Here is a 25,344-nt window from a genome sequence, read left to right as displayed (position 1 = left end):
AGAGCGGTTCCGAGTCGGAAGTGTCCACAGGCGCGATGTGCCTGCCTTTTATTAGACCCTCATGGGGCGTGGCTTGCTCCTATTGGCTGATTGGATTCTACAATCCTATCACTTATCCCAGCCTGAGATGGTGCGAGATTAGGAACCTTGTTGGTTGTGGTTGTACGGGGGAACCTGACACAGGAAGAGAAAGTGAATCTCTGTTTACCCTTAAGACCTCTTCAAAATGTTCAATGTTTTTCCAGTCTTGAATCTTACATCTCAAACTTCTCCTTTGGGTGGGGGTTAGGTGGGACATGGAGATGATAGACTTGAATGCAAATCGTAGAATTATGTATTTGTCTAATAAATAAGTTGGAAGCCATCAAATCAGTTCTAGGAAGTAATCGTTTAAGGATATAAAAGACAATAAAAGACTCCCAGGCTTTATAACACAAAATTATTTCAAAAAATTTTAAATATCATTTAATACCCAGTTCATATTCACATTCTTCTAAATCTAAATTACTCAAACACATTTTATTGGTTTTGATTTTTTTTTAGCCAGGATTTAAACAAAGTTCCTACATTAAAATTACTTCTCATAACATTAGAACTGGTACATTTTGTCTGAAAATATCATTAAAAGCAGTTACAAAATGGAACCACCTACTTATAATCCCCATCACTCAGAAAGAAATTGTATCCAGATATATAAAGTTTAATTTCTACCAATTCAAATCAAAAGGAAACTATTCACAATAAATTGGAAAACAATTCACAGGTTAGTAAACTCATATGATGAAAACTATGTTACATTACATACAGCATTGCTAATAATAAAGTCAATGCAAATAAAAACACCACCAAGTTTTCACATACATACTACTAAAAAAATTCAGATGTTACCCAGTGTGCCTATGATGTGGGGAGCTGGAGATTCTCCTCTGGAGTTAGTGAGATTTTTGGGCTTAACCACTTCAGGAGATACATGATTATGCAAACTAAACCTGAAGATGCGTGAAAATGATGACTCAGCAATTCAACTTCTCACTTTCTGTTTATAACAACAAGGAGATTGCCCAAGTGTATTCATGGGAGCATTGATAGTGGAAGGAAAAACATAAATGCTCACCAATAGGATCAGGGATTATAACCAAAAAGTCCAGTGCATTGACACACAAAAATTACAAACAGTGGTGAAACACAATGAACTATAGGTACATGTGTAAAAAGGAGATTTTTCCAAAACAATTGGGAGAAAAGTCCTGACAAAATATTAGACAGTATAAGGACATGTGTATAAATATTTTACATTTGCAGAAAATGATATATGGTGTTCAAAGTATGTACATATATGTTAGAATTTCTTAAAATTTTGGGAATGAGAAATATCAAATTATAGTTGATTGTATCAGATATATACATATGTGATCAAATCAAAATGCAGAAGAAAAGTAACCAGGAAATAAGTATCTCTTAAGGTCTTCTGGGTGAGAGACCGGCCACATCAATTCCCATTGACCCCCATGATTAGATCTCATGTGATTGCATTGTGTTCGAGGGCAAAGGGAACAAAAATGCCCAGTGAACTGATAAGGCATCTTTTTTTTTTTTTAACTCTTGAGTTCATGATATTTATTTTTTTAATTTTTATTATATATATATATATATTCATTCTTTTTCATATTCTTTTCTCATATAGGTTATCACAGAATATTGAGTAGAGTTCCCTGTGCTATACAGTAGGTCCTTGTTGGTTATCTATCTATATATAGTAGTGTGTGTATGTTCATTCCAAGCTCCTGATTTATACCAACACCCCCCCCGCAACATTTTCCCTTTGGTAACCATAAGTTTGTTTTCTAAGCCTGTGAGTCTGTTTCTCTTTTGTAAATAAGTACACTTGTATCATTTTTTAGACTCCACATATAGGTGATATCATATGACATTTGTCTTTCTCTGTCTGACTTACTTCACTTAATATATAGTCTCTAGGTCCATCCATGTTGCTGAAAATAGCATTTTTTCATTCTTTTTTATGGCTGAGTGATATTCCATCGTATATATACACACCACATATTCTTTATCCATTCCTTTATCGACGGACATTTAGGTTGCTTCCATGTCTTAGCTATTGTAAATAGTGCTGCAATGAACATTGGGGTGCATGTGTATTTTCTAAGTATGGCTTTGAGAAGGCATCTTGAGACCAAGAAAGGAGGGAAGGACCTTTACCTAATCAATGGATCCATGTATGATAGTGTAACTTACTCACAGGGTGGGATCTAGATCAGGCTGACAACGATAAGATCTGGAAGTTTTCACAGCTGCGTTCCGCACCACCCAGGGCCCATTCCAGAATTTTATAGTTAACCTAGGGTATCGGGGTAGGTGCTTGGAAACAGGATGAACTTTCCTAAGTTAAGATTTATGGGCAGGTAACTAGTCTTCTGGGCACCGAGAATCCATCATGGAGAGTTTTCATTATTGCTTGGGGACTAACAGTATAGAGTTATGCTCACAGCCATACATATTGAATTGGTTAGGTTAGCACTGGTGCTTGAACAGGGCATCCTGAAACAACAGAAAGTCTAGCTGGATAGGGAAACTTCCCCTCATGTTTTCTCATCTATTCTGGAAGCCTCATTGTTTCCCATGGAGTTTTCTGAGCATCCACAATCTGACCTGATAAGGACAGTTGAGTTATTATCAGCGTTAGAAACATTTTTTTTTTTTTTTTTTTTTTTGCGGTACGCGGGCCTCTCACTGTTGTGGCCTCTCCCGTTGCGGAGCACAGGCTCCGGACACGCAGGCTCAGCGGCCATGGCTCGCGGGCCCAGCCGCTCCGCGGCATGTGGGATCTTCCCGGACCAGGGCACGAACCCATGTCCCCTGCATCAGCGCAGGCGGACTCTCAACCACTGCGCCACCAGGGAAGCCCAATCCCTTCTTTTTGTATGATCACTTACCCACATTTACTCCTGATAGGCACCCATACCATATAGACTTTGCCTCTCAGATCGAAATAGAAAATATTCTCCCAGAGTCATCCCATGTCTGCATGCTCAGTGTATGATCACAACCATGTGAGAAGGTTAGACCCTGAGATATGGGTTTGTGATTCTGTGACCTCACCTCCCCTTAGAATTGCAATCACCGTTTCACCTGTAGTGGCAATGACCCTGCAGGCTTGGGGAGTTGAGAACATTTATGAAAACCTTTTTTTTCAGAAGTTGCTAATTACCCAAACCAATTACAAGTCTCTAGATAGTATTTGCGAAGGGATCTTGAAATGCTTGGTAAAGGCCATTTTCCATTCCTGGAGGTGAGTCTCAGTGGATATTCTGCTTTGATGACACGTTCTTCCACCCCAAAGTGAGTTCTTCCTAATTATCAGACCACTTAGCTGAACTACCATTAAATTAGGAGCAAAGAAATGAAACCAAAGTACCTGAGAAGGATTTTCAAAGAGATACAAGAAAAAGGGGGAGTATGATACCAAGAGTTCAACGACAATTAGGCTGGAATTATAGACAATATGGATCAGATCGTCAAACATGCCATTCCTTCATCTACAAGACAAACAAATGCTACTTACTCAATTCAAGAGTGCTGGCTGGTTACCGCAATCTTCTACACTTACTTTTTGTTGAATTTTCAGAAATGAGCACTGGTTGCTTTTGTGATTTGTTAAGGAACATAAAAAAATGGAGTTCAAATTAATCTTTTGGGTTTTTTTTTCTCCTACAAACAAATCTGCGTTTTATCCAGGTCCATTATCCAGTGCCTCTCAGTTTGCAAGTATGAGGTTAGAGCCATAACGGTGGACACCCTCTACCACACATGAATTGAGCCTATACACAGACACACACAGAAACACACACACAAATATAACAAAACACATGCTGGCACACACATACACACCAAATACACAGTGGCTCTTAGTGCAATGCAGAGCTCCCTGAGAAGAAAGGGACTGGGCATTTGGCCTCAGGGCATCTTCTTTTCGGAAACTCCGAGAGGTGTGCTAGTCAGAAATCTCCTGTCCCAACACCTCTCTCCCACCAGCCTGGGTGCCTGTCGTTGAAGACCAGGCTTTGCGGCTTTGCTGTCCTACTCCTTGGGGTTCAGCTGAGCTCTGCTCCCCTGACTGCTTTCAGAGATGCCCCTGCCATCCTCAGAGGGGAGGCCTCCCAACCCCATGAAGCATCAGAGACCCAGTCCTGGGGGCACAGGCAGAACGTCTGTCACCACACATAGTTACAAATTTTGTGGGTGTGTGATGAGGACTTTTAATATCTACTCTCAGCAACTTGCGAATACGCAGTTAAATATTTTAACTCTAGTCACCATGTTGTACATATATCTCTGTGACATTTATTTCATAACTGGGAGTTTGCATCTTTTGTGCCCCCATCCCTGCAACCACCAGTCTGTCCTCTGGATCTATGAGTCTGATTCTCTTTTTTAGATTCCACATGTAAGTGAGATCACAGCGTATTTGTCTTTCTCTGTCTGCTTTCTTTCACTTAGCATAATGCCCTCAACGTCCATCCATGTTGTCACCAAAGGTAACATTCTTTCCCTTTTTATGGTCGAATAATGTTCCATTGATGTACATACACCATTTTCTTTATCCATTCATCCGTTGAGGGACACCTAGGTTGCCACTGTATCCTGGCTAAGCGAGGCTGTTCTTAACCTTGGTTTTCATGGGTGCCCAGGAGGTCAGGGTCTCCAAAGTCCTGGGTTGTCACTGAGCTAGTGCCACTGGGAAGACTGAGTTCTCATTGACAAGATGCAAAAAGAATAAGCCAGCATGTTGAGATATGTTTTTAAAAATAGGCTTTATTTTTCAGAGCTGTTTTTTTTTGCGGTACGCAGGCCTCCCACTGCTGTGGCCTCTCACATTGCGGAGCACAGGCTCCGGACGCGCAGGCTCAGCGGCCATGGCTCACGGGCCCAGCCACTCCGCAGCATGTGGGATCTTCCCGGACCGGGTCACGAACCCGTGTCCCCTGCATCGGCAGGCGGATTCCTAACCACTGCACCACCAGAGAAGTCCTTAGCTGTTTTTAGCTCACAGCAATAGAAGCAGAAAGTCCAGAGATGTCCCATATATCCACTATCCCCACTCATGCACAGCCTCTCCCGTAGCGACATATGCATAAGTATTTTAGACATAGTGTATATTGTTAAAATTACATAGTTATACGAATGTAGTTTTAAAGTCATAGAAAATGGCAAAGACCAAAATACAGCGTATTGTTTCAGATGTACAAATTTGAGAGAAAGTGAGAGTGTGAAGGAATGGTAAACACCCAATAGAACATTGCATCCGGTCAGTGGATTGTGGGTGATGATTGGTTAGCATGTGATTAGGTTAGGATGATGAGATTAACGGGAGGGAAAGTCCAGGGGGTCCTAAGACAGTGTAAAGCCCAGCAGAAGAAGGAATTCTGGTCAGTGGTCTCTTCTCCAGGCATCCTGGCAACCACTCTCTCTCCAGTGGTTTTGTCCAGTGTCCACATATCTGGGCGGTTCTGGACAGACAGCAGAAGCGCACTTTACTTTTCATTACGGTTTATCGTCAGTGAACTAGGAGAGTGGGAACAAGCAACAGAGGGCCATTTTAGACGTTGAGGTAAGGATTAGTTCATTGTTTAATAGAATTTCTTAGCACAGTGACTGATTCACAAAATACTTCCAAAACGTTAATTTTTCAATGAATGTCAGACTTTTCAAAGAATGGTCACCAAGCACTTGATTTGTGTGTGGTGGTGGGTGAGCAGTTGTGGAACCCTTTGAGCGAGGGCTTTATAAAACTATAAGCAATTTGTTCATCTATCTTTCATCCTAGTGTATTCATGAGAACTTGTTTGGAGGTGGCTGAAATTCAGGACCCTGACCCTAAGCCTGTACACAAAACAGAGCAGCACCTCAGGTGTGAAGCTCCTAGTGCAATGTGGAAGCATGAGTTATTCTACCTTATTTTATGGTTGGGAAATCCTTCCTCACTACTTGATTTTGGTCATTGAAATTTGAAGAGGAGAGCGTACTTTATTCTAGACCTTCAAATAAGTCAGCCCCAATATCCGACATAGCATGTTCTGACCCTTTCTTTCCTGTTTCTATGGCAAAGTTGTCTTTTCTTTTTCTTAATATAATTTAGTATGATAAATGATATTTACTTTTCATGACAGCCTGTGGAATAAGATATTTTCCTGTTGCATTCTATTTGTATTTCCATTAGAACCTGTTTAATTTTTAGTTAGCCAATTCCCCGTTATTTATTTATTTATTTTACCTTCTGTAATTTTTTTTCTGTCCTCATTTTCTTAAGATAAACACTTTGGTAATTCTCCGGCCGTCCAGTGGTTAGGACTCCACGCTTCCAATGCAGTGGGCCCGGGTCAGATCCCTGTTTGGGGAGCTAAGATCCCACATGCCGTGTGGTGTGGTCAAAAACAAAACCAAACAACAACAACAAAAAACCCGGAACACTTTGGATAATTTTTTTGTTTTTTGTTTGTTTATAACGTGTCCATTTAGACTAAAGAATTTCCCCTGAAGTCAGATTTTGTCCTGCTCCTAAGTTTTGACCCAAAATGGTTTACCTGTTTTTTCTTCTTTATGATTTCCATTTGAATTTCATTTCTGATTTTAAGGAATTTGATTTCAGCGATTTGTGGCAGTGTATTTCACATTTTAAAAAATACTTAGTGCTTGCCGGCTTCCCTGGTGGCACAGTGATTGATAGTCCGCCTGCCGATGCAGGGGACACGGGTTCGTGCCCCGGTCTGGGAAAATCCCACATGCCGCGGAGCAGCTGGGCCCGTGAGCCGTGGCTGCTGAGCCTGCGCGTCCGGAGCCTGTGCTCTGCAATGGGAGAAGCCACAACAGTGAGAGGCCCGCGTACCGCAAAAAAAACCCCCAAAAAAACCAAAACACTTAGTGCTTGCTTCGGCAGCACATATACTAAAATTGGAACGATACAGAGAAGATTAGCATGGCCCCTGCGCAAGGATGCCACGCAAATTCGTGAAGTGTTCCATATTTTTATACAATGGAGAGGATTTGAAAATGACTTACATTTTGTGCATAGAGCAAAATAACTGCTTTTGTAGATGGTTTCTAAATCTTATATAAAAAGTATAGTCTTGACATAACACGGTGCAATGATAATTGGTTTAGAAGCCATGAATCAGAATAAAAAAGAAAACTGATTTTTTATGAATCAGAGATTAAAAAGCAGTAAAAAAAAAAAAAAAAACCTTAATGTTATTAAGAAATGTAAAAAAGTAGTTATATTTAATTTTGTTAAAATGGACAAAGGGGAACTCTAGATTGTAAAATATCTTGAATTTTCTTTGAGAGCTATTACCTGAATACTTTTTCCAAGTGTTTTCTGGTATATCATATAAGGTCTCTAAATATGGAATGTGCATTTATTAAGTATAATATGTTAAGTAGTTGAGGGGGAAAAATCAGAAATTTCTCTATGGCAAGATAGTCGAGCTAAGTCAGAATTGAAACACACATAATATTCCTCCACATGTCCCCATTTGAAGGGGACAGGCCTTTCCAAATGTGCAATTTGCACCTGCATTATACATTAACTGGAACTTCTCAAAGCAGGAGGATATAGTGAAACTTTGAGAAAAGTTGTACCTTTCTTCAGATGCCAGCATTGTAATTTTTTTTTTTTTTTTTTTTTTTTTTTTTGCGGTATGCGAGCGTCTCACTGTTACAGCCTCTCCCGTTGCGGAGCACAGGCTCTGGATACGCAGGCTCAGCAGCCATGGCTCACGGGCCCAGCCGCTCCGCGGCATGTGGGATCTTCCCGGACCGGGGCACGAACCCGTGTCCCCTGCATCGGCAGGCGGACTCTCAACCACTGTGCCACCAGGGAAGCCCCAGCATTGTAATTTTTAACATTAATATTTCTTTTTCATCCTGTACATGGGATGTTATTGACCTAAAAGTTCACTCTGTCCGTGCATACCTAACCAAAATATCTCTGATGACATTCAGGTATAATGTTAATCTGTCCATATGATACATAATTCATTGTCTTGAAAAGTATAAAACTGCACCTCTAACTCCTGACCAGAGGAACATTCTCAGAGCTTCTGAGAGTCTGTCTCCTGGCTTATCATCCTCAGTTTGGTTCGAATAAAGTACTCTTTTTCTCTTCCTAGCTTGATCGTTAATTGAATTTTCATGGATATAGTGGAGAAACTTAAAAAAAATTTTTATCACCTTATTTTTAAAAAATTATTTTATTGAAGTATAGTGATTTACAAGGTGTTAGTTTCTGGTATACAGCAAAGTGATTCAGTTTGTATATATTCTTTTCCATATTCTTTTCCATTATGATTTATTATGGGATATTGAATATAGTTCCCTTTAGCATATAGTAGGGCCTTGTTGTTTATTCATTCTTTATATAATAGTTTGCATTTGTTAATCCCAAACTCCCAATCCATCCCTCCTCCACCCTACCTCCCCCTTGGCCACCACAAATCTGTTCTCTATTTCTGTGAGTCTGTTTCTGTTTCATAGATAAGTTCATTTATGTCATATTTTAGATTCCACATAGAAGTGATATCATATGGTATTTATCTTTCTCCTTCTGACCTTACTTCACTTAGTATGATCATCTCTAGGCTCATCCACGTTGCTGCAAATGGCATTATTTTATTCTTTTTGGCTGAATAGTATTCCATTTTATATATATTATATATAATATATAATTACATATATAATATTAATAATTATATAATTATTACATAATATAATTATATATTATAATTATATAATATAATAATTATACAATTATATATAATTAATAATTATATAATACATAAATATATATAAAATATATAATTTTGGCTGAATAGTATTCCATTTTTTTTTATATATATATATATATCACGTCTTCTTTATCCTTTCATCAGTTGACAGACATTTAGGCTGTGTCCAAGTCTTGGTTATTGTAAATTGTATCAACTTATTTTTCATTAATTGGTACTCTGTTCCTAGTAGAAGAATAGGTACATGTACTTTGAATAAAAGGTAGTAGTTGAGATGGTGGGCAGAGAAGAGGGATGGGACTTGACTGCATCCTGTATGTGTTCCAGGGATGTACAAAATTCAATGGTTTCCTTTTCTACTCTCCACGGAGAAAAAGAATCCTTGGGGTAGTACTGGCAGCGATGGACCCCAGCAAACTTTCAATGGAACAGGGCAAAGCGTTCTTAAAGAAGGTTGGGATTCCACAAAGAGATGTAAGTGTGGGAGATGTTAGGTTGGGCAAATGAGATGTAGAGGGATGAGGTGGCCTCCTGGTCTGAATCAGTGCTCAGGCAGGTTCTCCTGTGCCCAGGGGTGAAATTCAGTGGTTAACAACATGAGTGCACAAAGCAAAGGGTGGTTGGAGATTTAGTTCAACCACATGGCCAATAAGTCAATCAATGAAACTGAAAATTCTGGATACTGATGTTTGTGTGAGCTTCCTGGCTGGTGAACACATTGATGTGCTAGGAGACGGACGTGTCCTGATTCTGTGTGTCAAGGACATGCAAGCTGTGTTTGGAAACCTCCCAGACCTCACCCTATGTGTATCCTTTATTATAAAACTGTAATTATAAGTTCAGCAAAAAAAAAAAGAAAGAAAGAAAGAGAGAGAGAGAGAAAGAAAGAAAGAAAGAAAAACAAAACAAAACAAAAACATGGGTGCATGGGCATTGGCCAATGAAAATGGACATGCAATGATTAGATGGACAGGACATATGCAACAGCTCTGGCACCTCAGTTCCCACCTGGGGATCACCAGCATTCCCTCAACACTCTGATTCCACTCCTTGCCACCTGCCCCTTGGAGGTCACAAGCAAACTCATTGGGGGATTGGAGGAAAGAACTTTTCCACTCCAATTAGCATTACATTAAAGAACTCAAGAAACTGGGAGTTTTAATCTTCTGTAATCTCAAGTCTTCTTCCTGTGTTCAGAACTCTGGTTGTGTCTTGATTCTCCATCAGATCAACTTGATGACAGAGAAGTGGGTAGTTGATGCCGCTGTGGAGGTTCTGCTACGGTTTCCTCTGTTGCCGGGAGAGGATCCAAGTGCCCGCTGTGTCCCGATTAAGAAATGTCATCCTTCAGTGGTCCAGCCTCACAGAGCTTCCCAAAGACCTGGAGTCCAAGAGGAGAGGTAGGTCAAATGTCAGGCAGTGATGGGGTAGAGCCTGGAGGGTTTCCAACAGGGCACAGGTGTGCATTGTAGATTTCTGCCGGGGTAGAATTTTGACTTGTGTATCCCTCAGCATAACACAGGCTTTTATTTGTGAGTTGCCTGGTGTGAATTTGCACATATATGTGAGCTTGCACAAGCATCCTCAGATTGCTTGTTCCTCTGTGGCTTTGTGCAAGCCTCTGTTGAACACAAGTATATGGTTCAGGGGTCATGTCTGAACTTTCACAGGTGTTCATTAACTTACTATCAAATCTTTGCCAAGCTTTGTTAGACGAACTGACAGGTTTTCTCAGGAAGAAGCTGTTCTGCGAAAATTGTGAGTTTTCTGAAAATATGTGGGAAAAAAATCCATAGTTGTTGTCTGCCTGTGCATTGGCTTCAATAAATATTGATAGATGCTTAAATGTTGGAGGGAGGGCCTGTCTAAAAACCCAAAACACAGGCCCAAGTTTACACTGAAATTCTCAGGGAGAAACATTATGAGCAGCCCTGAGCACAGCCAACTCGCCAAAGCCAGGCATTCCAGGTTGCAAATCTAATTTCACTGTTTGTTCATCTAGGGGTCTTATCACAGGCAGTGTCCCGCTCTGGGAGTTAGTAATGATGGAAAAAGGTCACAAATTTCCCAGAATGGGACATCACTTCCTGAGGAGAGACCAACTCATAGTGGGAACGACTTAGTGGTCAGTGAGCCCCCACATTCATTCAGAAGTAGGGGTATGATGGGCTTCTGTCTCTGTGTCTACATACTATTTTTTATTTTTTTCTTGTGTCTAGAAAACTGAACAGTCAATTCCCGAGGAAGAATGACCAGAAGCCCAAGGACATGAGGCAGATAAAAGGTCACAACATTCACAATCCGCCCCAAAGACCCGCTACGGCCCAGAATGTGAAGATGCTACAGAGGGGACCAGTGGGGCAGAAGACTCCCTTCTCAGGAGAGAAGGGTACCAAGGTAATTGGAGGCTTGGATATTTCAAGAACCAGGGTGTCTGCATGGATCCCAGAGAGTGGTTTTTTTTTTAATTAACTTAAAAAAATTAATTTATGTTATTTTATTAATTTATTTTTTATTTTTGGCTGCGTTGGGTCTTCGTGGCTACACGTGGGCTTTTCTCTAGTTGTGGCGAGCAAGGCTACTCTTTGTTGTGGTGTGTGGGCTTCTCTTGTTGCAGTGCATGGGCTCTAGGCACATGGCTTCAGTAGTTGTGGCATGTGGCTCGCGGGCTTTAGAGTGCAGGCTCAGTAGTTGTGGCACACGGACTTAGCTGCTCCACAGCATGTGGGATATTCCTGGACCAGGGCTTGAACCCGTGTCCCCTACATTGGCAGGCAGATTCTTAACCACTGCGCCACCAGGGAAACCCAGAGAGTGGTTTTTACCATGGAAACGCTTGCGGGATCTTTGTTCCCCGACTAGGGAATCAAGCCCCGCCCATGGCAGTGAAAGTGTCGAGCCCTAACCACGGGTCCACCAGGGAACTTGGAAACGCCTGTGCCTTATGACAGATGTTCTTACTTATCCAAGTCAGGCTGGCCCGGTTTGTAGTATCCTCACCTGGGTGATTGGCCCGTCGGCTCCTCTGAGGAGCTACCTTATTCCCTGTTCAGTGTCTTGACATTGAACAGTGTCCCTGTTCAATGTCAAGCTTGGTGTCTGTCCAGTGCACAAATCTGGCTCATTTTCATCACCTTTAGATACTAAATTCTCTTCTCCTTGATCTCTCTCGAAAATGCTCCATGGGCAGCACCATAGTATCTCGAATGTCCTGGCAGTTCTAATCCATGTCCTGTATCCCAAACCGCTATCCAACTTCAAAAATCTGTCCTTATGCAGGTGACTCTGGAACAACAAAGGGGTTAGGGGCAGCAAACCCTAGTCAGTGGAAAATCCACGTATAAGTTTATAGCCAGCCCTCTGGCCCTTTGTACCTGAAGTTCCCCACCCGAGGATTCAACCAACTCTGGATGGTGTAGTACTATAGTCCAGGTTTATGAAAAATACCTGAGTGTAAGTGGACCTGCCCAGTTCCAACCCACGTCATTGAAGAGTCAACTGTGTTAACCTTTGAAACTTGCCTGCAGGGACTACCCTGGTGGTCCAGTGGTTAAGACTCCGTGCTTCCAACGCAGGGGGTGCAGGTTCGATCCCTGGTCGGCGAACTAACATCCCACATGCCCACAGCATGGCCTAAAAAATAAACAACCATAAAATAAATAAATTTTTTAAAAATAATTTTATTTATTTATTTTTTAAATGTTAGGGGTAGGAGTTTATTAATTAATTTATTTATTTTTGCAGTGTTGGGTCTTCATTTCTGTGCGAGGGCTTTCTCTAGTTGTGGCAAGTGGGGGCCACTCTTCATCGCGGAGTGCGGGCCTCTCACTATCGTGGCCTCTCTTGTTGCGGAGCACAAGCTCCAGATGCGCAGGCTCAGCAGTTGTGGCTCACAGGCCCCGTTGCTCCGCGGCATGTGGGATCTTCCCAGACCAGGGCTCGAACCCGTTTACCCTGCATTGGCAGGCAGATTCTCAACCACTGTGCCACCAGGGAAGCCCCAAATTAATTAATTTTTAAAACAAGAAAGAAACTTGCCTGTGGTTTCTGTTGACCCCACCCTCCTCCTCCACCCCCAGGTGAAATGCAGGAACTGTGGAGCCTTTGGACACTTGGCCATCAGCAAGTGGTGCCCCATGAAGTCCTGGGGTGGGGCCCTTGCTCCCCAGCCTTTGGGCTCCAATAAGAAGGAGAATCTGACACCCACGAACCCCCAGGACCTCCAGACTCCAGGGTCCGTCAACACGGCTGCCAGAGAGAAGGAACCAGAACTGAGGTGAGGAACCACAGGGTCAGAATGAGTTGGGGGACAGTGGTATCAAGGGAGACGGTCTTGCCCCTCTACTCTTTCTGTATAGATCTCTCAGGTGCAGACAGGGAGACTCAAGAGCAGCGTTCGAGAGCTTTGTGCCTTCCAGGGCTGCACACTCAGAGCTCAGTCTAGTCCTGAGAATCATGAAGGGGGAGGGCCCGAAACTCCCTTGGAATGATGCACATGGCAGGCAGAGAACCACCTGAAAGTATTCAATGATGAAACCACGGTAGGGAAGGAGGTGCTTCCCGGAAGTGAGGGCTGCCTCTGAAGTCATGGAAGGACTTGCCTTTACAAAGGTCACAGGGTCTCGGATGCCTCCCTCACCCCCAAACAAGGGCTAGGACTGGGTTACCACCGTCTTCTTGGTTCCCAGTCACTGGTGAGGGCATCCAGACACTTAAGATGAACTGTTCTGCAGGCAAGAGGGGCGGCAGAGAAATCCTCTACCACAGACGTGTCCCGAGAGACGCCAAGAGAAGAGGCAGAGACCCTGGAAGGAATCCGTGGAATCGTGTGCCTTTGTGAGGGTGAGTCCTGCCCCTGCTCCCCTGCTGTTTCTCCCCTCCATCCCCATTGTGCTTCAGTCCTATGGCCCTCATGTGTGCAGGATTATGTTAAACCCAGGCTGGATGCTAGGAGTCCTGTTACTTTTCTCCCTGTATTTCTCATATTCTAATTTTTTTCTGTGTTTTACATATTCCTTTTTTTTCTCTATGGGTCAGGTAATCCAAAATTCTGGTCCCATTTTATTTTTGTCCATTTTTTTTTATTTGAATTTTTTTCCTATTTTGTGCAAGTAGGCCAGCAAATGCTAGTGGAAGCCTTTCAGCGCATGTGTGAAGTGTTTTGTGTGTGTGTGTGTGTGTGAAGTGTTTTATCAGCTTCCTTCTCTGGCTTCATGTCAAGACAAGGGATCATTTAACTTGTAAATACTCCCAATTGTCCTCAAAAGGATAGTTGCTGTTGATATTCTCCACACTGCACAGGAAAATGTTTTTACCCTTGACCTCAACAACAGGCAATATGAGGAAAGTTTTCATACCATATCTGATAGGCAAAAAACTCAGATTCGTATTGTAATTTTTTCCCTTGACCACCTCTGAGGTAGGTATCTCTGCAAATGTGTAATGATCATTTGCATGCCTTTGTGAAATTTAATTTTGCATGTGTTGTCTATTTCTATTGGGTTGTTCCTCTTCCTCCTGATACAGAAAAGAATCCTAGCGTATATTGGTTATTTTCTGCCTATTAGTCTGCCAGTTTCCCTTTGTCCTAAGTTGCTTATGATTTTCCTGTTTTCTATTATGATATGGTTGAAACTGTCAGCCCTGTATTGCATGCAGTTTGATAATTCTGACTCCTGAAGTGTCTAAATGAATTTCCTCCCACAGCATCCCACCCGACCAGTGCCTGTCCAAACGTCCAGGAGGAGATCTGTCCTGGGTCCTGTTCTCACAGGTCAGCCACCAGTCAAGAACCTTAATAGGAGATGATTCTGCCCTACACAGTCTCTCAAGAAAGCCCCCGGGCTTCCCTGGTGGCGCAGTGGCTGAGAATCCGCCTGCCGATGCAGGGGACATGGGTTCGTGCCCCGGTCCGGGAGGATCCCACATGCCACGGAGCGGCTAGGCCAGTGAGCCATGGCCGCTGAGCCTGCGCGTCCGGAACCTGTGCTCCGCAACGGGAGAGTCCACAACAGTGAGAGGCCCGCGTACCGCAAAAAAAAAAAAAAAAAAGAAAGCCCCTGAACTGAGTGCTTGTGGACCCAAGACATGAGGTGGATTCCAGTGCCTTGCCCACCAAGCTCTAAAGAGCTTCTGCCGGGATGCATCTTTCATGGACAAGTTGACAGCCAGCAGGCCTGATGGTGTCTCCTGTGACATTCTGCAGTCTAACAGGAAGACACTCGCCCTGGGTTGTGTCTGTGACCTCCAGGCACAGGTCAACTGTCCTGATGGGGATTCAAAGCCCAGCCCACAACCTGCCACACAACTATGTGGCCAGAACTGTGAATGTAGCATCAAGGCATGATTTGAGAGGTCATCCCAGATCCCCTCCAGACTTGCCAGAATTCCCCACAAAAGAGCAAGATTCAGCCTATCCTACAGCTCCCAGCCCACTTCTCAGTGACCTGGTCTGGGGCTGACAAGCTCTTCAGCTTCCCCTCGTACACCTGGACTTGGATCCTAACAAGCAACCCCACGTGACCAGGAAGACACCAGCCCTGATGCCCAGCTTTTTTTTTTTTTTTTTCTGGCCGCGCAGTATGGCCTGTGGGATCTTAGTTCCCCAACTAGGGATCAAACCTGCACCCCCTGAAGTGGAGGCACAGAGTCTTATGGACTGCCAGGGAAGTCCCCTGAGGTCCACCTTTGACCTGCAGACTCCATCCGACTCACGTTGCCTGAGTCCAGTCGAGATTTGCAGTGTCCCCAACACCCACCATGAATGTTTCAGGCCAGCTGGACAGAATTATCTTTATGAGACTGGACAAGCAATGGCCGAGCTCTGAATCTCAAGTGCTCTCATCTTCCTCAAGAAGTCTACACTTGTTGGTCGGAGCCCTCACATCATAGAGGAGTCTGAGGGACAGGTTCTTCAGTCCTAATAAGTGTCCTCTGTGAGGACCTCCTGGTCTCTTCCTCCCATTGACTGTGTGACCGTCCCCCTCCCCACCGTCATGGAAGGAGGCCCAACCTCAAGTCTCATGTGATTGGACGAGACTGAAAGACTGAGGATTGGAAAGATATAGGCGCATCTGTGTCTGGTGAAGCAGCACTTCCCCACGTGGTACCGGTGCAACTTCTGGAACTCCAAATACAACTAGGGACTAAGGGACAAACACTGCCTTTAAATTTTGTAAATTCATGTTGTATTTAAAATGGAGCTTGTGAAATTGTCATATGTAGTCCTTTGTCAGTTAGGTGTATAAGAAACGGAGTCAATACAAGGAAACCGTGTTACACTGTAATGTCAGTAGAGTGCTATGAAATTCATCTGTGTGGGTGAATAAATGAAATTTGGGGAACTGGACAAAAGGCCTTTTTATGATTTTGGAAAAGGTCTGCACTTTTTAAACAATGTTTCCTGTGAGTAGAATTTTTGACGCTGAGGAAGAGTTTCAGTAGAAATTCTCTTCACCTTGGTTAATGGGAACTATTTTCTTAACCTGGACAGTTTGTTATCAAAAACCATTGCAACGTTATGTTTGATCGATTTCTTTCAATATTAATAAACTTCTCTGAAATAGAACATATATTGCAGGTGTGTTGATTTTTCCTTATCACCTCAGGTCAATTTTCTTTATTTTTTTCATCAAATTTTATTGACCTGAGTAAAGAGGACCTTGGTACCTACAGTGAAATCCAGGGCCCTGTAGCTTGTAAGGAATACAAGTTCTCAGGCATAAGCCAGCCCTCTTGAACCAGTATCTTGGTGCTGAGTGACAATTCCAGGTGTTTCATATTTAGGTTGAAGTGTGACAAGCATAATTATGTAGGTTGATAAGCACGAAAATAAGCTGTATCTGAATTTGCACATCAGAATCACATGGTGAGTTTTAAAAAGTATAACGACTTGTGCCTGCCCCCAGAGATATTTATTTATTGGGTTTGGTTTGAGACATGGTATGAGACAATTAAAAATATGTATATTCAGATTGCCAACAAACACATGAAAGGACTCTCAACATCACTAATCATTAGAGAAATGCAAATCAAAACTACAATGACGGGGGCTTCCCTGGTGGCGCAGTGGTTGAGAGTCCTCCTGCCGATGCAGGGGACACGGGTTCGTGCCCCGGTCCGGGAAGATCCCACATGCCGCGGAGCGGCTGGGCCCGTGAGCCATGGCCACTGAGCCTGCGCGTCCGGAGCCTGTGCTCCGCAACGGGAAAGGCCACCCAGTAACCGGTTAGAATGGCCATCATCAAAAAAATCTACAAACAATAAATGGTGGAGAGAGTGTGGAGAAAAGGGAACCCTCTTGCACTGCTGGTGGGCATGGAAATTGATACAGCCACATGGAGAACAGTATGGAGTTTCCTTAAAAAACTAAAAATAGAACTACCATATGACCCAGCAATCCCACTACTGGGCATATGCCCTGAGAAAACCATAATTCAAAAAGAGTCATGTACCACAATGTTGACTGCAGCACTATTTACAATAGCCAGGACATGGAAGCAACCTAAGTGTCCATTGACAGATGAATGGATAAAGATGTGGCACATATATACAATGGAATATACTCAGCCATAAAAAGAAATGAAACAGTTATTTGTAGTGAGGTAGATGGACCTAGAGTCTGTCATACAGAGTGAAGTAAGTCAGAAAGAGAAAAACAAATACCGTATGCTAACACATATATATGGAATCTAAAAAAAAGAAAAAAAAGGTTTTCAAGAACCTAGGGACAGGACGGGAATAAAGACGCAGACGTAGAGAATGGACTTGAGGACAAGGGGAAGGGGAAGGGGAAGCTGGGACGAAGTGAGAGAGTGGCATGGACATATATACACTACCAAATGTAAAATAACTAGTGGGAAGCAGCCGCATAGCACAGGGAGATCAGCTTAGGGCTTTGTGACCACCTAGAGGGGTGGAATAGGGAGGGTGGGAGGGAGACGCAAGAGGGAGGAGATATGGGGACATATCGCCACCAGGGAAGTCCTGGGTTTTTCTTTATTTAAGTGGACATAAGGATTGTGAAACACTCTGCACTTATGTATAACCTGCATCCTCTCTGGAAGGAGAGGGCAAAGATAATGCCCCACTAACCCATCCTCTCCCGTTTTCAATTTTTGGGGAAACTGCCCTGAATCAACAAGAGTAAATGGCTCTCTTCAGAGTGTGATTTCACTGGAAGCAGCAAAGGAGATGTCCCCTTTCTCCCTGTGACATTCTGTCTCAGGAGAGCTTTTCTGTCTCTCCAGGACCTTGTCCCTAAAGGCCATGTCATCGCATTGAACTACTTCAGTCTAATCTAAGGTTTAAAATATATATATATATATATATATATATATATATCACACTAGTGCTGTTTCTTCAACGTTGAGTACCCAGGTTGCTGCAAAGAGGATTCCTTGGAAGCAGAAATAACACCCCTAAGACACCCACTAAGCACTGCAGAATAACAATACGATATTGATGTCAGCTTCAGAGTCTCAGTGAGTCTTCTGAGCTCCCCTGCTTCCAGCCCAGCTTAGCAAGCTGGAGAAAAGTGACAGCCGTTGGAATCAAGAGCCCTACAATCACCAGTGATGCTTTGATAAACAGAAAATTCGGGTTCTACAAGAAACTGTCATTGTGTTGGTCCAGGAACCTATGACTTGAATTAATGCCCTGGGTGTTCTTGATGCAGATAATCTAGAGACAAGCACTAAGAAAAACTCATCCTGGGACTTCCCCGGTGGTCCAATGGTTAGGACTCCGTGCTTCCACTGCAGGGGGCATGGGTTCGATCGCTGGTTGAGGAACTAAGATCCCACATCCCACATGCCACACAACATAGCCAAAAAAAAAAAAAAAAAAGAAAGGAAAAACTCATCCTGGAATCTTTAATCAAAGACCCACTTGGTATGCATTTGGTGTTTTTCTGTAGCAAAATTTCCACCATCTGAGGTTATTTACCTCGGTTTTCCAGCTAAGTCAATTTGACAAACCTGGGAGTAAATCAATTTGAAGGCTATTTGTCCCCCTTTTCTATATTTAAAATTTTTTGTTTATACATGTGAATAACTATTAAAATATATACAATTGATATTTGATTTTTTCCACAGTATGGATAAATACTGTATGTATTTAAGGACACTGTATTAATTTAAGGACATTAGCACATTTATTTATAATAAGGTGACAATGTTTTTGAACCAGGTTCCTTTTGCCCAACGCACAGCAAGCCAAAACCCTGAGATGTCAAGGTTTGCAGCAAAGAGAGGGTTTATCCACAAGGTCGCCAAGCGAGGAGACGGGAAAACAAGTCTCAGATCTGCCTCCCAGAAAGGAAAGCGGTTTGAGATATTTTAGGGACAAAGAATAAAGAAACAGGTTGGTCTGAGGCATGGGGGGTGTGGGGAGCCCGGGGAAAGGCGCAGTAATCATCGTTCTGTGCAGGCTTCTGCACGTTCAAAAATGGAGACACAGCACAATCTGAGGGTGGAGTTTTCTTCTCTCAGACACCAAAAGGTCACTGAGTGGACACTTGTGCATGTCCAGTTGCAGGGTGGGGGGTCCTAACCAGACTTAACTGACTCAGCTCGAAATAGACGCAGCTGACTCCACGTTCCTGGAAAATAAGTTGGGCTAACGTCTTATTGTTCAGGCTATACATGCTGCTTGGAGGACGCACAGGTCTTTGTAGCAACAATTAAAACGACCTTGATTAGTGAAGGTGGGTTACCGGTGAAATGGATTTAACTAATGATTACCCGTGGTTTCAACAACATTCTTCTTGCTGCTAAGGCTTGGTCTGTGTTGGGAGTTGAACTAAGTGTTTTACACACTTTATGTGCTTCCATCTTTCTGAAGCTGTGATTCCCAGTGTAGAGAGAGACAACACACCATGTGTTGGTTTGCAACGTCTGGTGCTTCCTGGGTGAAACCTGAAACGGGCCACTGTACCAGGAGGGGTGAGGAGAGACCGAAGAAAGAAGCTGATGTGTCCAGGTTGGTAGGTGGCAGGTTTAATAAGCAAGGAAACTGACGTACAAGGCTTGTCTTGGGTGGCCACAAGATGAGTAGATCTCCGTACCTGTCTATCAAAATCTTAAAAGTTTGAACAGAACAGGAATAAAGAGGCAGACGTACAGAATGGACCTGAGGACACAGGGAGGGGGAAGAGTAAGCTGGGACGAAGTGAGAGAGTGGCACGGACATATCTACACTACCAAATGTAAAATAGCTAGCTAGTGGGAAGCAGCCGCATAGCACAGGGAGATCAGCTCGGTGCTTTGTGACCACCTAGAGGGGTGGGATAGGGAGGGTGGGAGGGAAGGAGACGCAAGAGGGAGGGGATATGGGGATATATGTATATGTATAGCTGACTCACTTTGTTATACAGCAGAAACTAACACAACACTGTAAAGCAATTATACTCCAATAAAGATGTTAAAAAAAAAAGTGGCAAATCTTGAAAGGGGTCTTTGTCCAGCAAGTCCAAATTCTGGGCTTCTTCAGAGAGAATTTTTGTTAATTTATTTCCTCTTCTTTCTCTTTCTTCTTTTTCTATGAATGGTCCATGCTTTTTCTGTTAAAAAAATTTTTTATTACTTTGTATGTTTTATTTGTTAGGGTGGAAAACCGTACCTTTGAATACTCTAATGTGCTAACACTGAAAATCAGATTCTCCCCTGTGACGGCTGACTTTATGTGTCAACTTGCTAGGCTATGCTAGACTATGGTGCCTAGCTGAGATATTGTAGTGAGGGTATTTTCCAGATGTGGTTAACGTTTAAACCAACCTGCTCCTTTCCAGGCTTTTTGGTCTGTTTTTTTCTTGCCCCTACGGTTGTCCCTTGCCCCATGCTGCTGAAGCTAATACTTACACCTTTAAATGCTTGTAGCAAAAGCTGCCTGGGAAGCTGTCCAAGTCCTGAGAATGCCCTGATTTCTGGTGAAGCAAAGGCAAACCCTTCCCCTTGTCCCTCAGGCAGATAGATCAAAACACTAAAGTGCAATTGGTTGTGAGGAGGACAGTGTAACTCCTCCTGGCAAAAGCAATATGCATTAGGAGTGTGTGCTGGCATCCCCATGACTGCCATTCATATGGAATGTTGGTGATAGAAAGCAGGCACTTTGATGCACCCCAGCAGTCTCTCACGGCAAAGCAGTATCTTCTCCCTACATGAAGGCTTCCCCTGGCTGTAATTTTTTAAATTGTTGCAGAGTTCTGCAAAAGTTGACTCTGATAGTTTTCACTAGCTCATCAGTTGCTGGTTTTTTTAATTGAAGTACAGTTGATTCATCAGTTTTTTAATATTTTATTTATTTATAGTTGTGGCATGCAGGCTCTAGTTCCCTGACCAGGGACTGAACCCTGGCCCCCTGCATTGGGAGTACTGAGTCTTACCCACTGGGCCACCAGGGAAGTTCCCCTATCAGTTGCTTTTGTGGAGAGATGAAGCCTTGGATTTTCATTAAATCCCTCCACCCTCTGTTTCTTCGTTCTTTTGTTTTTTAATAAAGTTACACTGGAACCCGGTTACATCCATTCGTTTACACATTGTTGGTCTGACAAAGGCAGAGTAGTTTACAAAGACTGAAATAGTTATTATTTGGCTGTATACAGAAAAAAATTGCTACTTTTGATGTAGATTTATGTTTTATCGTGTGTGTGTGTGTGTGTGTGTGTGTGTGTGTGTGTGTGTGATTATAAAATTTGGGAAATAGAAGAACACCGACAAGTCCATTTTAGGGTCAAATATTAAGCAAGGATGACACGAAATTGGTCTCAACTGGAAGAGTAACCCAGAATTCAGTCAGAGCCAGTAGGTCCTGGATTCAAAACAAGGAGAGTATGGAGATGAGGGAGTATGCTGCAATTTGGTTGAAACTACAAAATTTTATTAAATGTTAAAATATTTTCCTTTGTGACATCAACCTTGAAGGTATAGAGTGGTGAAAATTGCAGATTAAAACATTTTTTGAACTCATTAATTTTACTCAATACTCACTCATAAGTGAAAGTAACAATGTTCCCCTTGGTGGCTACTGTGGGGACTACAGGAAAAGGGTGTATTCTAAAAATGACTTGCAGTGTTAGTAATTACACATCTCAGATAGTTTTGGAAAACGACATTAAATTTCTTCCCATTCATTCATTATTTACCCTACCCCAGGAAGTAAATAGCTTGTCCTAAAGGAAATTTTTTGTGAGGACCCCAAATGCATCATGATTATGTATCCTCTACTTATATCTTAAAATTCCTAGAGGGAATACCCTGGGGGTCCAGTGGTTAGGACTTGGTGCTTTCACTGCCGTGGCCCGGGTTCAATCCCCTGGTCGTGAAGCTGAGATTCTGCAAGCCAAGCAGTGTGGCCAAAACAAAACAAAGCTTCCTAGGGATTTTTTTCTTTATGGTTTTTATTTTTAAAAGCATCAACGATCAAAAATATACACAATCAGTTTACATAGATCTTGACTTTTAAATCCTGAAAACATACACAAAAAATCTGAAATCCCAAATTATAAATGTGTGCAGTAGAAACACACACCTCACCAAGCTATATATCAATCCCGGGAATTTTCTCCATCTATTTTCTCTGCCTAATTCTGTTTGGCCCCTTTCATCTACATGAACAGCTCCATTTATTTCCGTGTCTTGCTCATTTATCACCTTTTCACACAGGCATTCCACAAACAGTTTTTATTTTATTTTATTTATTTATTTTATATAGCAGGTTTTTATTAGTCATCCATTTTATACATATTAGTGTATATATGTCAATCCCAATCTCCCAGTTTTAAATTAGCACACCCCTCACCCTCTGTAACCTAACAAATGCACTTTCATTGGACTCATCATCATATTGTATTTTTACTTAATTAGTGCTTACTTATCCCAGTTATCTTAGTCCTTTTAGGCTGCTATAATAAAAATACCATAAAAACTAAATATTTATTTCTGATAGTTTTAGAAGATAATAGGTTCTAGATCAAGGCGCCAGCAGATTCGATGTTGGGTGAGGGCCCTCTTCCTGGCTCATAGATGGTCTTCTTCTCCCTCTGTCTTCACAATATGAACTGGGTGAGAAAGCTCTTTGGGGTCTCTTTTATCAGGACACTAATCACATCCATGAGGGCTCCTCCTTCAGGATCCAATCACCTCTCAAAAACTCCAGATCCTGATAACATCAGGCTGGGTGTTAGGATTTCATCATATGAATTTTGGGAGGACACATTCAGTCCATAACACCAATAGAAAAAAGCTACTTGAGGCCAGAGAATAGGTTTTGTTTTCTGCTAGATCACTAATGATTAAAACAGTTCCTGACGGCCAATACTCCACACATATATGTTGAAGAAAAGAATAAAAGACTGACTATATTTTGTCAATTCAAAGAACAAAGTCAGTACAATAAATAAACTCTTATGGCTAAGTAAACATGTAGTTATATCTGAGACACTATAATATTGTGATTTATAATAAAATTATATATTTGGTCTTATTTCCCTTTTCTGGCACAGAGCTCCTAAAACACTTGGAATTTCCTAAGTGGCTACAAAGTTATCATTTGTTATGTTAATGAGGTGACTATTGAAAAGCACCCAAGGATTGGGCTTGGTTGCCAGGGAACCAACCATGTGATTGGTTGGAAGTTTTAGTCCCACCCCTGACCTCCAAGGGGAGTGGGGCTGAGGGTTGACTCAATCACCGATGATCAATGATTTAATTAATCGTGCCGATGTAATGAAGCCTCCAAAACCCCCTGAAGGACAAGGTTTGAAGAGCTTTGGCGTTGGTGAACATGCATTGGAGAAAGGTTTTCATTCACTGTTTCTAAGTCACTTGATTTTAAATATTTCAAGATTCCCTCTTAAATGCACTCGACTCCCAACACAAAACAATAGTGTGCTTTGTCAGGTAGTTATGGTTTTGTTTGTGAGTGAAAGATTGCCTGCAACATGGTGACAGGAACAAGTAGGTTTATTATTTCATACAATAGGATATCTAGAGGTTGCAGTTCAGGATGTGACAGCTGTCCAAGGAAGTCATCAAGGACCCGGTCTACCTCTTTCTACCTACCCTACTTTTATTATCACACAGCTTTTTTGAAAAAATTATTTTATTCAAGTATAGTTGATTCGCAATGTTGTGTTAATTTTTGCTGTACAGCAAAGTGATTCAGTTTTGTATATATTTTATATATGTACCTTTTTCATATTTTTTCCATGATGGTTTATCACAAGATATTGAATATAGTTACCTGTGCTATATAATAGGACCTTGTTGTTGATCCATTCTTTATATAATAGTTTGTATCTGCTAATCCCCATCCATACCTTCACTCCCCCATTCCCCCTGGGCAACAGAAGTCTGTTCTCTATGTCTCAGAGTCTGTTTGGGTTTTGTAGATAAGTTCATTTGTGTCAAATTTTAGATTCCACATATAAGAATTATCACACAGCTCTTATTCGCAATGTGGCAAGACAGCTGCTGTAAAAAAATGAAGAGGGGGTTTCCCTGGTGGCGCAGTGGTTGAGAGTCCACCTGCTGGCAGCAGGGGACACGGGTTCATGCCCCGGTCCGGAAAGATCCCACATGCCGCGGAGTGGCTGGGCCCGTGAGCCATGGCCGCTGAGCCTGCGTGTCCGGAGCCTGTGCTCCGCAACGGGAGAGGCCACAACAGTGAGAGGCCTGCATACCGCAAAAAAAAAAAAAAAAAAAAAGAGGAAAGTGTGAGGGGCCACTTCCCTACTCTTATAAGATTTGGTCTTATTTACTATGGAAGTAGTAATACCCAGGATACCCAGGGACCTTTTCCATGTTTTATTTGCTAGTTCTGTTAAATGGTGTGATGGTTCATTTATGGGCCAACCTGCCTGCATCACAGGGTGCCCATATATTTGGTTAAGCATTATCCTCCTGGGTGTCTTTGAGGGTGTATCTGGGTGAGATTAACATTTGAATGGGTAGACCTAGTAAAGCAGATTGCCCTCCCCAGTGTTGGTGGGCCTCATTCAATCCCTCCAAATAGAGCAAAAATGTTAAGAAGAATTTGCTCGATCTTTTTGGCCAGGATATAGATTTTCTCCTGCCCTCAGACTTGGGCTTAGGTTGCTACTTACACAGTGGGCTCTTCTGGGTCTTCAGATTGCCCACCACAGATCTTGGGATTTCTCAGCCTCCATAATCTCCCGAGCCACTACCTTAAAATACACCCCCCTGGCTTCAATATATGAGCACATTATTGAGATACATACTTGCGTATTGACTGTGAATGTGGTTTTATGAGTGTGAAAGGGAATGTGTGAGTATGAGTGAATACCTTTAACAGTGAGAGTGTGTAAATGTGAGTGTGTGCTTCTCAATGTGTGGATGAGTGTGATTTTGTTATGGAAAGTGTATGTGAGAGTGTGTGTTAGTATGTGAGGGTATATTGCTGTGTATTTGCCTGTGTGTTGTAAATACACAAGTGTGTTTTCATCTATGTGCAAATGTGTTTGTATTTGTGTGTGTGTGTGTGTTTGCACCTGTGCAGGAGGGTTGTCCACAGTTGTGGCTCTATTCTG

At 42.4% G+C, this 25,344-nt stretch overlaps 1 non-coding gene across 1 annotated transcript; it reads left to right on the top strand.

Moving 5' to 3' along the window:
- The first annotated feature begins 6,936 nt into the window (after positions 1-6,936).
- Positions 6,937-7,043, top strand: LOC137215786 (U6 spliceosomal RNA). Its single transcript, XR_010939420.1, has one exon. It is a non-coding gene; the product is annotated as a U6 spliceosomal RNA (small nuclear RNA).
- Positions 7,044-25,344: the final 18,301 nt, after the last annotated feature.

The sequence above is a fragment of the Pseudorca crassidens genome, chromosome 20 (assembly GCF_039906515.1).
Source record: "Pseudorca crassidens isolate mPseCra1 chromosome 20, mPseCra1.hap1, whole genome shotgun sequence".
NCBI lineage: Eukaryota > Metazoa > Chordata > Mammalia > Artiodactyla > Delphinidae > Pseudorca > Pseudorca crassidens.
Note: the sequence above shows the minus strand (reverse complement) of the source record. Positions and strands in the feature narration are given on the sequence as shown.